Raw genomic sequence first — 16,761 nt, 5'->3', positions numbered from 1 at the left:
CCCAAACATATGAGACATTTTGAAAGCAGGACTATGAGGGAAGTTCATAGTACTAAGTGCCCACATGAAGAAACTGGAGAATAGTCACACTAGAGAATTAACAGCACAACTGAAAGCTCTAGAGCAAAAAGAAGCAAACCCACCCCGGAGGAGTAGATGCCAGGAAATAATCAAATTGAGGGCAAAATTAATAAAGTAGAAACAAATACAAATAAGAAAACAATACAAATAAACAGTGTAACAAGAAAAATCAATAAGATATACAAAGCTTTAGCCAAAGTAACCAAAAGGCAGAGAGAGGACATGTTAATTAACAAAATCAGAAACGAAAAGGGGGACATAAAAACAGACACTGAGGAATTATAGAGAATTATCAAATGACACTTTGAAAACCTGTACTCCACAAAATTCAAAAATTTAGAGGAAATGGACAATTCTCTGGATAGCTATCACTTACCAAAATTAATTCAAGAACAGATAAGAAATTTAAACAGACCTATAACTCCTAATGAAATAGAAGTACCCATCAAAAGTCTCCCAAACAAAAAATATCCCAGGGCCAGATGGTTTCAGTGCAGAATTCTACCAGGAATTCAAAAAAAGCTAATATCGATACTCCTCATATTGTTCCACACAATAGAAGCAGAAGGTTCATTGCCAAACTCTTTTTTTATGAGGCTACAACCTTGGTACCCAAGCCACACAAAGACACTACTAAGAAAGAGAACTTCAGACCAATTTCTCTCATGAACATTGATGCGAAAATACTCAATAAAATACTGGCAAATAGGGACCGCATCAGAGAAATCATCCTCAGTAATCATGTAGGCTTCATCCCAGGGGTGCAAGGATGTTCAGCATACAAAAATCTATCATTATAATCCACCATATAAAAAAGCTGCAGGAGAAAAGCCACAGGATCGTCTCACTAGATGCTGAAAAAAAACCTATGACAAAAATCCAACATCCCTTCATGATAATGGTCTTGGAGAGATAAGGGTTAACAGGAACATACCTAAACATGATAAAAGCAATATACAATAAACCAGAAGCCAACATCAAACTAAATGGAGAGAAACTCAACACGATTACTCTAAAACCGGCAACAGGACAAGGCTGTCCACTTTCTCCATTCTTTTCAATATTGTACTTGAAGTTCTAGCTTGAGCAATAAGACAACAAAAGTAAATCAAGGGGATACAAATAGGAGAGGAGGAAGTCAAGCTTTAAATATTACAGATGATATGAGAGTTTATATAAGTGACCCGAAAGACTCTACCAGGGAACTCCTACAGCTGATAAACACCTCCAGCAAATTGTCAGGATTCAAGATTAACTCAAAAACATCAGTAGCCATACTATATACAGATGATAAATGGACTGAGAAAGAATCAGAAAAATATCACCATTTACAATAGCCACAAACAACAAACAACATAAAATTCCTTGGGGTAATACTAACCAAAGAAGTGAGAGACCTGTAACACAAGAACTTTGAGTATTTAAAGAATGAATTTTAAAAAGATACCATGAAATGGAAATATTTGCCATGCTCTTGGATAGGTAAGATCAACATAGTAAAAATGGCAATTTTGCCAAAAGCAGTTCACAGATTCAATGCAATCCCCATCAAAATATCAGCACAATTCTTCACAGACCTTGAAAGAACAATAATCAACTTTATATGGAAATAGAAACGAACCAGGTTAGCCAAAACAACCCTGTACAGTAAAGGAACTTCCAGAGGCATCACCTTCCCTGACTTCAAGCTCTATTATACAGCTATAGTCCTGAAAACAGCTTGGTATTCACACAAAAATAGACAGGTAGACCAATGGAATCTAATTAAAAACCCTGATATTAACCCACACACCTACAAATACCTGATATTGTAAAGAAGCTAAAATTATACAATGCAAAAAAGAAAGCATCTTCAACAAATGCTGCTGGCACAACTGGATGTTGGAATGTAGAAGACTGAAGATAGATCCACATCCATTACCATGCACAAAGCTTAAGTCCAAATGGACTAAAGACATTGACATGAGTCCAGTCACACTGAACCTCTTAGAAGAGAAAATGGGAGGTACCCTTGAACAAATTGGTACAGGAGACAGCTTCCTGAACATAACACCAGTAGCACAGACAGTGAGATTAACAATTAATAAATGGGACCTCCTAAAGCCGAGAAGCTTCTGTAAGGCAAAGGACACAGTCAACAAGACAAAAAGGCAGCTCACAGAATGGAAAAAGATATTCACTAATCCCACATCTGACAGAGGGATGATCTCCAAAATTTACAAAGAACTCAAGAAGCAAGTCTCCAAAACACCAAATAATCCAATTAAAAAGTGGGGTACAGAACTAAATAAAGAATTCTCAATAGAGGAATCTAAAATGGCTGAAAGACACTTAAGAAAGTGCTTAACATCATTAGCCATCAGGGAAATGCAAATCAAAACAACTCTGAGAAACCATCTTACACTGGCCAGAATGGCTAAAATCAAAAACACCAGTAGCAGTCTATGCTGGAAAGGATGTGGAGAAAGAGGAACAATCCTCCATTGCTGGTGGTAGTGCAAATGTTTTCGACCACTTTGGGAATCAGTATGGCAGTTTCTCAGGAAAATGAGAATCAGTCTACCTCAAGATCCAGCAATTCCTCTCCTGGACATATACCCAAAGAATGCACATTCATACAAGAAGGACGTCGGTTCAACTATGTTCGTAATAGCATTGTTTGTAATAGCCAGAACCTGGAAGCAACCTATATACCCCTCAATTGAAGAATGGATAGAGAAAATGTGGTACATTTACACAATGGAATACTACTCAGTGGAAAAAAAAACCAGTGCAATCTTGAAACTCACAGGCAAATGGATAGAACTAGAAGAAATCATCCTGAGCAAGGTAACCCAGTCCCAAAAAGACACACATGATATTTACTCACTCATATATGGATTTTAGACATAGAGCAAATGTTTACCAGCCTACAATCCACATCGCTAGAGAAGCTAAGAAACAAGGAAAACCTCAAGAGTCCCCTGAAGAAGGGAAGGAGGACAAGAACTGCTGAGCAAATTGGGAGAATGGGGAAGAGAGAAGAGAGGTTGGAAGGGGAAAGGGGGAGAAGAGGAGGGAGGGAGGATACCAGGAGGACTGAAACAGGGGAGGAACAGAGCAGGGCAAGAAAGGAGATGCATTGATAGAAGGAGCCAGTACAAGTTTGGAGAGAGTTCTGGCAGAGGGGAAATGTTAGGGAATCCACAGGGATGACGCTAACAAGAATCTAGGAAGTGGTGGAGATGCCCTTCCCCTATAATGAGATTGATGAGTGCCCTGGTTACCATTCCTAGACCTTTCTCCCAGTAGCTGATAGAAGCAGAAACAGGCACCCACAGCTAAACACTGCACCATACTCCTGGAATTCAGTTGTGGAGAGAGAGGAGGGATGAGCAAGGGAGCCAAGACGGTGTTGGAGAAACCTGCAGAAACAATTGACCTGACCTAATGAGAGTACACAGACCCTAGTCCTAAAGCTGGGGAACCAGCATTGGACCAAACCAAGCCCTCTGAATGTGGGTACCAGCTAGGAGGCCAAGGCAGTCTATGGAACCTCTAACAGTGGAGCCAGGGTCTATCTCTAGATCACAAATAGACTTTTGGGAGCCCTTAGCCTATGGAGGGTTACTATTGCAGCCCAGATACAGGAAGGAGGGCCTGGATCCTCCCCCAAATGATGTGACTGACTTTGATGGTCTCCCATGGAGGGCACCACTATCCCTGGGGAGTGTGTGTTGGGTGTGTTGGGGGGTTGGTGGGAAGCATAGGAGGGTGGTAGGGTGAGGGAATGGGGGGGATGGATATGTAAATAAGAGTGCTTCTAAAATAAAAAATAAGAACATTAACTATATACAATATATAAAAGCAATAAGTACATTAACAATGTCTAGTTCATTTTCAAATTCAAAAAATTCAGAGAAAATATTCCATTATCTAGCCTATCTTGGTGAGTCCAAAGTCTTATACCTGATTCAACATTCTATTCTAATTTGCATTATCAAATTATCTTTTGCTGTCTCTTACCCTCTCACGCTTTACACCTCTTTAGTGAATTTCTTTTCTGAATCTGCTAAACAAGGAAAAATATAACTATTTAGTCTTCAACTCATTCAGAGGCCCAAGAAGGAAAAATATTAACTGAGTAAGCAGGAAACGTAAGAAAGCAACTTCCAAAATATGTGAGAGATGAAAAAAACAGCCGGTTGCCTGGACAGTCAGCCAAGGTTCCTCTGCAACACCAGGGTATCCATCCTTGGGCTATAGACTTAGCATATCTAGCAGACTTCTCTGTGAAGCACGATTTTGAAGGATTGTCCCATCTTCTCTTGGCAAGGTTTTGCGGGCACTCTCTCTTGTTTCCTGCTTATCCAGTTTGGGCAGCATAGCATCAGCAGCTGTAGCAAGAGCACTTTCTTGCCCAGTGACTTCTTTTGCCACAAAGAAAGTAAACTCCATGTGGATTTTCTTTGATGCCCATCATCATCTCTAACGTGGATTGGTGCTGCCAGGAGCAGACATGTCTTATTGCCATAAGATTTTTCTCCACTTCCAGCAATAGGAACCCTAAGACACCTCTTTCCTGACATTCTTGAGAGAGAGTCAATCCCCCCAGATATTTGCCCTGCTGTGAAGCTGCTAGGGGTTCCTTTCATTTGTTCCCCTAAATTCACTAATTCTGAATCTCACTGTGCCCTGATATCACATGGCTGACATGCCCGGCCACAAAAGCAAACAAACAAACAATGTGACAATGGCCAAGGCACTCTCAGGGCAGAATCCATATTCCAGCTCCTCCAGCTGTTAACAACAGCTGCCTCTGAACTCTGCAGCCGTGAAGAACAGAACCTGAGCTTGTCCTGCTCATTGTAGCCCAGAGATTCCCCGTGGGTCAGTTATGACACAGGTCCTTCCCCTGAGATTCTTCAAACTGCTGGAAAGTCAGGTTTTCCAGCATTAACTCCAAACCTCTTCTCAGTGGGACTCATGTCTCCTCCCCTGAGCAGCTTCTTGTACACAGTGTCTTTCACACCGTCTGCACAGAAAGGCTCGAGTGGACAGGTGTGTTGTCTAACAAATAGTGGATTTCATGAGGCTAAAGGTCAAAATAAGCCCCCGTGAAGGCAAAGCATCATTCTCCTGAAATATCACAGGGAGGAAGAAGCGACTCTGGCGTCTGAGGAGACAAAGATGTGCTGTGGAGTAAGGACAAGCATTCCACTCAGCCTTGGAGAAACTGGCCTGATGCATGCAGGCTGTGAGAGAGGACACTTTTCCTCAAACACATGCGCAGACAAGTCTCTGGACCCACTACTGAAACTGAGCTGACCATTTCAAAAGCAAAGTGACTTCATGGCACACTATGGTACCATAGTCTGTGCTTGCGACTGCATACACAAACTGGGCCATGTCCAAGGGATGTGAACTTATAGGCTGCTTAGTTCTAGATGCTAGGTCCAAAGTCTAAGGCCTACATCCAGTCCAGGGCATCTCATGTTGACAATGACAAACAACAAAGACAGAGCCAGCCTGACCACTAGGAAGCAGCTGCTCCTGATCTCTCTCATTGACCCATTAACCCATTGTGCTGTAATAGTTCTATATCAACTTGACAGAGCTAAAGACATCTGAGAGGAGGGAATCTCATGTGAGAAAATGCCTTCATAAGACCTGGCTATCGGTAAGCTTTCTGGAGGCACTTTCATAATTAGTGATTCATGGGGGAGGGCCCGGACCCTCATGGGTGGTGCCATCTCTAGGTTGGTCATCCTTGGTTCTCAGCAAACTAAGAGAAGCAAGCCAGTAAGCAGCACCCTCATGGCATCTGCATCAACTCCTGCCTCCAGGTTCTTGCCTTGTTTGAGTTCTGTCCTGACTTATTTCCATGACCAATGACAATGGAGTATAAGCCAATAAACCCTTTTCCTTCCCATGTTGCTTTGGCTATAATGTTTCCTCTCAGCAATAGTAATCTTAAGACAAGTTGATGCCAGGATTGTGGATATTGCTGTTATAAACCTGACCATGTTGTTTTTTGGAGGGTTGTGGAAGGAAACCCTTTCGCCTCAACTTTTTGGTCATGGTGTTTCATTATAGCAATAGGAACCCTAAGACACCCTTCATGGCCTAACTACATATTAAATCTTGATACTTTATAATGGGGATTGAATTTCAACAGGTGCTGTAGTCATTCAAACCATAAGAAATACTTAGAAAAGCATCATGTATACTGTTCAGAATTTTTCCATTGGGAGAAATCTGCCCAAACTGTATAAACAAGAAATCCCTGTTATATTTATCACAGATTTAAGGTTTAAACCTAAATTAGTTGAAGGCAAGAATATCAACCATCAACCTTCCTAAAAATTCACTATGGTCCTGCCAGAGTGAACTGGTTATCATTCCTTCTCTACAGCCTATGTCTCACATCAGGATATGGAAATATGATTATCCTTATTTTACAGGCTCAGAAGATCTTGATAGCTTGTCCAAAATAACAGTCAGTACACAGAAGGAGTCTGTATTCTAACCCAGGTCCCCTGTTTTGTAATAGTCTACAGAACTGTACGACTAGACCTGTAATTAACCCAGGGTGCAAAAGTGGGTAATTCCTTGGGGGAGTTACTCTTTTGAGTGGGCGAAAATGGTTTGCTATTAACACATCAGTGATCTCTAAGTAAATTGGTACTTGTCCTTGTAGAGGGACCTTAAAACCAAGCTGTGTTAGGCCTGACTCCAGGTTCAGCCTTCACGTAAGGAGCATCTAAGGTTACTTCTGCACCTCACCTTCTGAGTCATCCCAGGCCCTGCTGTGGAGATGAGAACTAATTAGATTTGACTACGTGTATTTCATCCAACTTGAAGCTAATGAGGCACTAATCACCACCTTTTTTTTCTATACTATCAATTTGATTAATTTGCAGCTGTTTTCCCAGTGAGTGGAAAGCTTCCTGTCGTGTCTTCCAGGTTCTACTGAGGGGGTGGGAGCTACGCTATACCAGTTCAGAGATCACCACCTTTGCAACTCAGAAAGATTGTTTGGCCTGTCCTTGCCTACTAGGTTTGTTGCCTCAGAACAGATGAGTAAGAATTGCCCCTTCTTGATATTGCTAGGAGGACAAAGCTTACATATGGTGTAGTCTCCATAGGTGTTACCTTCACCATTATTACTGGTAATGCTACACAGACAACATTCTATAGACGGTTTGGATCTATGTTTGTATCCTGGAGCTGTCAAGATGGCTCAGCATGTAAAAGCACTTGGAGTCAAGCCTGAGGCCCTAAGCCCAATCCCCAGGTCCCACATAACAGGACAGAGCTGACCCCACAGGTTTACTATGATCTTCACATGCACGTGTGTGGGTAACAAACAAATAAGAGAATAAAACTGGTTTGTGTCTCTCAAAAGTCATGTATGGAAACCCTAATCCACCCAATGGAAGAGTGTTTAGAGTTGGAGCCTCTGACAGGTGATTAGTTTATATGGCTGGATCCTTCATCAGTGGGTTTGAGGTCTCTATAAGCAAAGATAATGCATTATTTGTTCTGATCTTCATGATCCGTTAGGTACAATGATAAGGCAGCTGTCCACAAGCCAGGAAGAAGTCACTGACTAACACTGCACCAACTGCTTCCTTAGTTTGAATTTCTTTCTAGCCTCTAAAACTCTGAATGTTGAACATCTCTGGATGCTTTGTAGCTTAGTCTATGATATAGTGATGCAAAAGTCCAAGCTGAACAGACCACAAATAAAAAAGAAGAGAAAATGGTGGGAAAGAGGGAGGAAGGGGAGGAAGGGAAGATAAGAAGCAAAGTCTGAATTATCTATAAGTCAGTCCTCTCTGGGAGGGTTTTAATTATATTCAGAGAGCTCTGGCCTTTGGAATAATTGCTTATGATGTGGGGTCATCATAAAGAGTCCTTTCTTTTCCAGAGTATCATCAGGATAGTTGCAGCCTTCCCAGGTTATGCTAAGTGCCAGCTCTCTCCAGATAGGTCAGCCTGGCAGCCACTGGAGACATTCTGAAAACAGGCTCATGCTGATCACTCTAGTCTCTGGGATGGCCAGCCCTGCCCCTATGAATCATTCGCAGGCTTCATGCTGTCACCAAAGCTGTGTAATCTGGGCAACAATAACATTAAGGAAAAAAAGTCCTGGGGATGGTGCCAGTGATCAGGACGCTGTAATTAAAAGCAAATCTAACACTGTCGCCAAAGTAGGTCAGTCATCTTGGTGCAGCCTTTGATGAGAACAGAAAACAGAAATCTAAAAGGTAAACAAGCATCTACGAGCCTGTGAGCAAGAAGCTGTTGGAAATATGCATATTCCTGTCTCAGTAGACAATTAGGAGGGAGCCTCACGGATAAGCCACAGCTCAGTCAATATTCCTTAAATGTAGCATTTTCTAAGAAGGGGACATTCTGTTCTAGTTCTTATTCAATATGTCTGATTGAGAAACAAACACATGAATCAAACAAGACAAGCTCACCTCTTCCTTGGTGTGGAGTCAGAATACATTATCAAAGAGGGAGGGATGGGTCCCCTCTGCCTCCATCCAACCTACAGAAGCCTATAGCTCCTTGAGAACCGCAATCACATGTGTCTTACTCCTTTTGTTGTAGCAGATACAAGATGAGTGCTCAGTGAGATAGATACAACACACACATACATGCACACACACACACATGCATGCACACACACACAGCTTTAATATGTGGTAAGTCAGTTGTGGAAATTGGAATAGTCTGGCTGTGGAACTCAGAAATGGTCTCTCATTTTAGAACCTTTGGTGATTCAAAAGAGAAATGTTCCCATAGGTTCAAAATTGGTCCTTTGTTGGTGACACTATTTGGTGGAGATTATAGAACCCTTAGGAAGTGGAGTTTTGATGGACAAAATTTGTCACTGTGGTACCTTCGGGAGTGTATATGCTCAGCCTTCCAGTTTCTTCTTTCTGCTTCCTGCATGTGGATGTGACATTTCATTATGGCAAAAGAAAATTAACTAATACAGAGCCTCTTTCCATTATGTCTCCCTTAGGTGGATAGTTCTTCCCAATGGTTAGTTACAGATCTGAACAAACAGACCATAGGGCTATAACCCCAGATCCACATCCTCTATGGCCAAGGAAACTTGGGCAAATTCCTTAAGTATACAGAATAATAATAGATTAAATGACTTTGTGTGTGTAATTTCACAAAATTCTTTAAGAGTTTATGTCTCTTTGACAGCCGATGATAATGACACATTTCTCTCCTCCCAGTTGTCTCCTGCTTGGAGGAAGCCAGCTGAGCACTGCTCGGGAGTAGGAAGAACCTACTCTACCTGAGACCAGAATTAAAACAGCAAACACATTTCCTTACTGGTGCCATTATTAGGTGATACCGAGGAGAAGAAAACCAGCGTGGAGCTGTATGAAAGGAAATAACCAGCGTGGAGCTGTGAGTATGAAAGGAAGTACGGGCAGTCAGACGCTCCAGGTCTCCAGGCTAAGACCACTCCCCGTTCACCTCCTTCCTGCCTGTTTAATGGGAATGATTTCATCGCCATGGGAATTCCTCCCACAGTGTTTTGCTGCGTGACAGATGCCCCCTCTTTGTGTCTGGTGAGGTATTTCTGCTTGAATTCTCATCCTCTTGCCATCGTTCATGAAGAGAAAACCTCTGCTTTTCTGGGTCTGACGGAGGGGGGAGGGGGATGGGACAGAGGGGGAGGGGAGGGGGAGAAGCAGAGGTGGCTCAGTTGGTAAGGGGAGAGGGGGAAGCAGACAGCCAGATGCATTTTAAAATATCACCCAAAGAGATGATCCTGCAAAGATAGTTAGACAGGGGTTTTCTGTGCTCACTAAGCCCTCCTCGCTGCTCCAGATGGTGAGATGTGCTAAGTCTGCATGCCGTGGGAGGAACCAGATGCCCTGGTGAGGCAAGGGTGCTGTGGACTGGTGGGGTGTGGGTGGTACCAGACAAAAAAAAGGGGAGACCCCACTCCTGATAGTTGCTTGGTTAAGATTCTTCCTGTGTTTGCCCTTTTGAAAGATTTATTTTACCTTTATTGATATGTATGTTTATATCTGGGCTTGGGGTGGGTTACAGGAGTGCATATACCTGTGTAGGCCAGAAGAAAGTGTCATACCTCCTGGATCCCAGACACTAGGAACTTCCTTACCACTGAGCCGTCGGCCGCAGACTCCAGCTTTTCTCTTGAATATGTGACTGTAAAATGGACTTTACTTTTACAGGGGTTACCCCTTAGCACACACTGTGGTGGATGTTCATATTAAGGACGTGTTCCCCCAAGAGATCTGCAAGGAGGAGGAAACCGCAGGAAAGGTGAATGCAATGCGTTAAATCCGTCTGCCATGATAACGCCACAGGCAATCCACTTACAAAAGGAAGAGAGTTATTTTGGCTTCCTGGTTTTGAGGTTATAGTCCACAGAGGATGGATCCGTCGCTTTAATATCTACGTAGGAGCAGAACACCCATGCTGCATGAAGGAGACCAATACACATTCTTTTTTGACTGCAAAGAAAAAGGGTAAAAGAAGGAAACAGTGTCCCCAAGCCTTCTGCATGAACATCCCCAATGACATGAAGATCTCCCACTAGGCCCCACCCCCTACATCACCACCTTGGAGGGGCAACCATCAACAGACTAGTTTCGGAAGACATTCAGTACCTCCATCTTGGTGGCATTTGGGAAGAAAGCGAATTTAGACAAGGTCCAGAACTTGTCTTCATGTGAGATGAAAACTGTGAACACTGACCTGCTCCAGTGAACTCCTGCCCATGTATTATTATCGGATCTTAAGGCCAAATGCTGGAGCCTTGGGCCCTACCCGAGGTAAACAGCTTTGTTCCTCACATGTGACCTCCCATAATGCCATGTCTCCCCATGGACCCAGAACACTTGGGTCAAACAGGGGCTGGAAGTCTGGAAGCTGTGCGTTTACACAGTTCTGTTCTCCACTGCCTATGTCAGGTACTTATCAGAGTGACAGAAAGTTATCAGGCCAGTCATGCCTGGGGAGATGGATTCCCCAGGACCTCAAGGAGCTCTCCAGGCATTTCCTCAGCCATTGCAGAGAACGGTCTGCACCGAAACTGGTACTGACTGATTTATCAAGGATACCTACAGGGGAAAAAAATGTGACAATGAAAAAACTCATTTTAAGGGTATTTGATTTGCATCCGATACTTAGATTTGCAGACTTCTAAGCTACGGCTAGTGAGATGACATTGCCCAGCATGGCACCGAGCCCTCTGTGTGCGGTTAATGCAATGCAGAGGTCTATCTGTGGTAATGTGTGTGAAACAATCTATGTAATTGGGAAGTTTGTTTCAGCTCACAGTTTCCCAAACTTCAGTGCACGGTCTCTTGAGCTCACTGCTATAAGTGTATGAATAGACAGAACATCATGGTTATTATACACGGCAAAGCAAAGCTGTTCATCCGATGGAGGCCAGAGAGGGCCATACCCCCGTATCACTTTCAAAGGCATGCCTACCATGGTATAACTTTTTCCCACTGGGTTCTGAAGGTCCCATCATCTCCCAAAGAAAGCTGCATTGGCTCCTCTTCCCTTCCTATGGTAAAAAAACATCATGACTAAAAGCAACTTACTAAAGGAAGAGTTTATTTTGGTTTATGGTTCCAGAGGAAGAATCCACAATGTAAGGGGAGACACGGGGACAGGTGGTCAGAGCAGGAAGCTGGCAGATCACATTTCATCTGCACATAGGAAACAGAAACCAAGCTGGAGGTCGGATGAGAACATACACCCCCAAAGCCCACCCTTACCTCCTTAAGGTCCCATAGCCTTCCCAAACAGAGCATTCAAACACCTAAGCCTATAGCGGAGGGGCATTTCACATTCAAAGTACCACAGGGTGGGGACCTTTCAAGGATGTCTAAGATCTGAACCATAACTCCAAGCATCTAGGATCTGCGCTGTTAGAGATTTTTCCAGTTCGTAGTGAATAGGAGCTCTGAGCTTGGTTTTGTAATAATGTGTATAGGACAGAACTTGACTTCTTAAAGCATCCTGTTTTTTTACAGATACTTCTGGCCTTTGGAAAACTCCTTGCCGGTTTCAGTTATTCATAGATGGTCAAGTTCTGGTTCAGGCTTAAAATCCTGAATTCCCTATGCACTGGTGGGTTTGTGTAAGCTTGACACAAATCCAGTATTATCTGGGAAAAGGAAACTTAATTGAGAAAATTCCTCCCTCAGATGTCCTATAGGTGAGTTCAAATGCATCTTATGTATTTATTTATTTATTTATTTATTTCACATCCCAACTGCAGTTTCCCCTCCCTTCTCTGTTCCAATTCTCTCCCCGCCATCTCCTCTCCGCCCCCTCTCTCAATTCACTCCTCCTCTGTTTCTGTTCAGAAAGGCGCAGGACTCCCATGGGTATCAACAAAGCATGGTATGTCAAGTTAAGGTAAGACTAAGAATGTCTCCTTGTATTAAGGCTGGGCAAGGCAATCCAGTATGGGGAATAGGCTTCCAAGAGCCAGCCAAAGAATCAGAGGCAACCCCCGCTCCCATTGTTAGGAGTCCCACAAATACACCAAGCTTCACAATTGTGTGTATGTAGAAGACCTGGGTCAGTCTCATGCAGGCTCCCTGGTTGTTGGTCAACAGACTCTGTGAGTTCCTATCTGGCTAGCTGTTCCTGTGGATTGTCTTGTGATGTCCTTGAAGTTCTGGTTCCTACATTCCTTCATCCTTCTCTTCAGCAGGATTCCCTGAACTCCAGCCACTGTTTGTCTGTGGATCTCTGCTTCTGTTTACTTCAGCTACTGGATAAGGCTCTCTGATGGCAATTGGGGTAGTCACCAATCTGATCGCAGGAGACTGCCCGTTCATGCTATGTATCCACTATGGCTAGGAATCTTAGCTGGGGTCATCTTTGTAGATTCATGGGTGTTCCCCTGAATTAGCTTCTACCTGATCCCCCCCACAGGTCCCCCCTTTCCAGTCATCTCTTTTAGGACTTCCCGTCTCTACCCACCCCCAACCTGTCCCTCAAGTTCCCATCCCCACCTGCCCCCAGCCAACCCAGGGGATCTCTTCTATTTTCCCTTCCTAGGAAGATTCATTCATCCTCTCTTAAGCCCTCATCATTACTTAGCCTCTCTGGGTCTGTGGATTGTAACATGATCATTCTCTATTTTACATCTACATGGGACTGTAGCAGGAGCATATGGGATGGACAAAAAGGGTCATGTGTCTGAGGAAGACTGGACATGCTTGAACATAGGGTATCTTATCATGATGGAGCGTGTTCAGGAAAAGTCTCTAAGGGTAGAAGAAGGCAGGGCTGTGTAAATGACTGATAAAGTTAGGGATGCTGTGGGTATGGGACTTTTAAGCCTGCTATCTGTCACCAACCCACTTCCATTCCTGGAGTACTTTTCTCTTTCTCACTAAAATATTCTCTATTTCTGCCACTCTCTGGATGACCCTAGTGCAGTGTTGGCTCCCAGACGCAAGAACCTGGAAATCTCATCATTTCCCTCCAGACTTTGATCTATGTCTGTTCCAGAACCACCAGTTTCCCTGGGGACTCCTTTCAGACGTAACTTTTTCTGGTGCGAAGTTGAACGCCCTTATATTAAAATTAAATAGACGAGCATTTCCTCTCTCCAAGTGTTTGCCACAAGACAGAAGCAAAGTCAACACACATCAAAGGGTCTCAGCACCCAGATGAAAGGGAATATATCAAACGCGGGCTGTTTTGATTTAATTTTTCATCGCAAAATATAGAAGCACAAAAATAGCAGAGAGATTCTGCATATATCGTTCACTCCATTTGCCACAGTGGTTGCATCTTACATAACAGTAGAATCGAGTGCTCCTACTGGGCAGGGACAGGGGTTCAGCTCCAACTGGGGAACACCTGCTCTTGCTGATGGTGTGGGGAGGTCAGTCTGCTATTATTCCTGGTGCTTAGCAGGAGTTCTTATCTAAAATTTGCTGCTCTAAAGATGTATCTTTTCCTGAGTTCCCTTTCTTGACTTTGGGACTTAAGTCCATGTTCATGTTCACTGCTTTTGCAAAGTAAGTCCAGGTGTGTGGGGAAAAATAAATCATTGAAGGAACTGAGCATCTGACGTTCCTTAGTTCCCGGGGTGACCAATAGTTTGGCTTTTTCTTCTCAACCTTCAGGCTCTTCATGCGTTACACATATGACTAATTCTGAGGATTCATCTGCTCTTATAGTAAACAGAGAGAAGTGTGTCTGTTCTATCTTGGCCCAGAAGCAGCCATCTCTCAGACTGACTTTCCCCCATACCTACATCCTTAATTTCTCTAAGAAGGCAGTTTTTTTTAATGTATGCTTCATCAGTAAGTGTAGACTACGTCAAACACAGCTGTGGCAGTGGAAGAGGAAAGGGCCATCTTTGAGATGGTGTGAACTGCCCAAGTAGCATCACTTTTCACAAGGCTGGGGCACAAACCAAGCAGCCTTGCGTGTACTAGGTGAGTTTTCTACCACTTACCCACACTTGCAACCCTCAATGCATGTTAAAAAATACCAAGAAATTAACTATTGTAGCAAATACAGTTGTGTTGTTCTATAAGGAATGGTGAAACGGTGATCCAACGTGCTACCCCTTCCTCCAGCTCCCTGACATCCACACCGACTCTAGAGATCATAACCATCAAGACCATCAATGGAGAGTCCTCTCTATTTTTTAAGTCTAGTCGCACTTCCTTATGTTACAATGATGACAGTGTTAAGAAAGTGTAGTAATACCAAACGCCTTAAGTCTTTCACTGAACCTGTCGGAGGGTCCAACTTCTCCTTTTGCCTTCATCCACCTTGGTCTGTGACAGGCATGCATCCACAAGACTTAAGACCAGAACAAACGCGCCATCTGGGACCTACAATAGTCAACGGTTCTGTGAATTAATGGTTATTTCTGTACATTCCCTCTAAACAAATCTCTCACTTATTCAAAGAGAAATGAAAAAAATTAAGGATTCTCTGATGAACTGGCTGATCTGAAGAGAACTGAGAAGGTTAAAATCAGGCAAGGAATTCCTGTCAGGGAATAGCATATTTATAAGGTCCTTGTAATGATGACTTGTTGACAGCAAAAGAACAGCACATCTTTATGACAGAGAATCTGCCAGCCTCCTGCTGGCACAGGCAGATGTCACTAGCTTCCAAGTAAGATGCAATGTGAGTGAGTGCACATCACCTATGCAGCATTTTTGTCAGAAAGGTTTATCTGGACTCTAAGAAGTAATCTAGACAAAAGAAGAGTTCAAAAATAATAACAGTCATAGATGAACACATTAAAGCCTCAACAAAGAAGAAACTATAATCCTAGATAACTGGAGACTATAGGAGACAAGTCTCTTAATCTTCAAAGAATTAACATCACAGGTAGGGAAGATTTTATTAAAAACTAAGGTTTTAAATAATGAAATCTCATAAAAACATATGTTCATTGGTGGGAAAACATGTTGATGTTTTGGAGAAAATTTCAGTAGGTTGTACAAAAATAAATCAGATGACCCAAGAATTATCATCAGTTTTTGTAGATATGATCATGGCCTTGTAGGATTATATATCAGTTCTTCAGAAATGTGCACCAGTATATTAGGGTTAAAAATCATATGTTATATTCAAAACAACATAGTAAAATAGGAATTATTTTTCAAACAATTTAGAATAGATATTCTACAAACTATGGCCATGGAGTAGTTCAGGCAAATTTCCTGCTTTTAATTGTGAACCAAAATATATTTCACTATTTCTAATGGCTAAACAAAAATGGAACAAATAATGAGGCCTGATACAGAAAAATTATATGAAAGCTAAATTTCAATGGTAATAAAGTTTTATTAGAACATGGGCACATGTATCCTTTCTATGTTATCATATGTTATCCATTGGCTGATTTTCTCCTACTTTAACAAAGCTGAGACAGAGCCCATCTGACTTTCAAAGTCTGTAATATATTGTTCAACCTTATACAGAAAGTTTGCCATTACCTGACTTGGAAGAAATATTGACATCTATTGTAGAGCTTTCAACTTTCCTCTACATTGTTCAAAACATAAAATCTACCCTCACAATTGCCATGTGAGCTCATCAGGAAACAAATCTGAGTTCCCATAGAGACATGCTTGATTAAAGACAAGGATATATAGATTCTGAGAAGTTCCTCCTTGGGTGTATCCATCACTGGGTAGATGTCAGAGTGTACCTATGCAAGAAGTAGCAAGCTAGCATAATGTCTGTTCTCCTTCCTTTTCTGTGGTTGCAATGAAGCCCTCTGACCAAAATTTGTTTGGCTTACAATTCTAGGTCACGGCCTTTTTCTGAGGGAAGTCAGGGAAGGAAATAAGGGCAGAATGTGGAGTCCAGAACAATAGAGGAACACTACTTCCTGGTGAGCTCCCTCTCTCTCTCTCTCTCTCTCTCTCTCTCTCTCTCTCTCTCTCTCTCTCTCTCTCTCTCTCTCTCTCTGGTTCATACCCAGCTTTCTTATACAGAGCCACCTTCCCTGCAATGGCTCCGGCCACAGTGTGTCTATATATCCTGTAACAATTAACAATCAAGACAATTGGCCATCCTGTGCCTGGGGTCTAACACTGCAGTGCCCATCCCAGCGGGAGCCAACACACCCAGAGACAGCCAGCATCCTAGTCCCTTTCTCCATCCCAGGGGCTAGGTAAG

Source organism: Mesocricetus auratus, unplaced genomic scaffold (genome assembly GCF_017639785.1).
Source record: "Mesocricetus auratus isolate SY011 unplaced genomic scaffold, BCM_Maur_2.0 Super-Scaffold_100030, whole genome shotgun sequence".
NCBI classification, from domain to species: domain Eukaryota; kingdom Metazoa; phylum Chordata; class Mammalia; order Rodentia; family Cricetidae; genus Mesocricetus; species Mesocricetus auratus.
Note: the sequence above shows the minus strand (reverse complement) of the source record.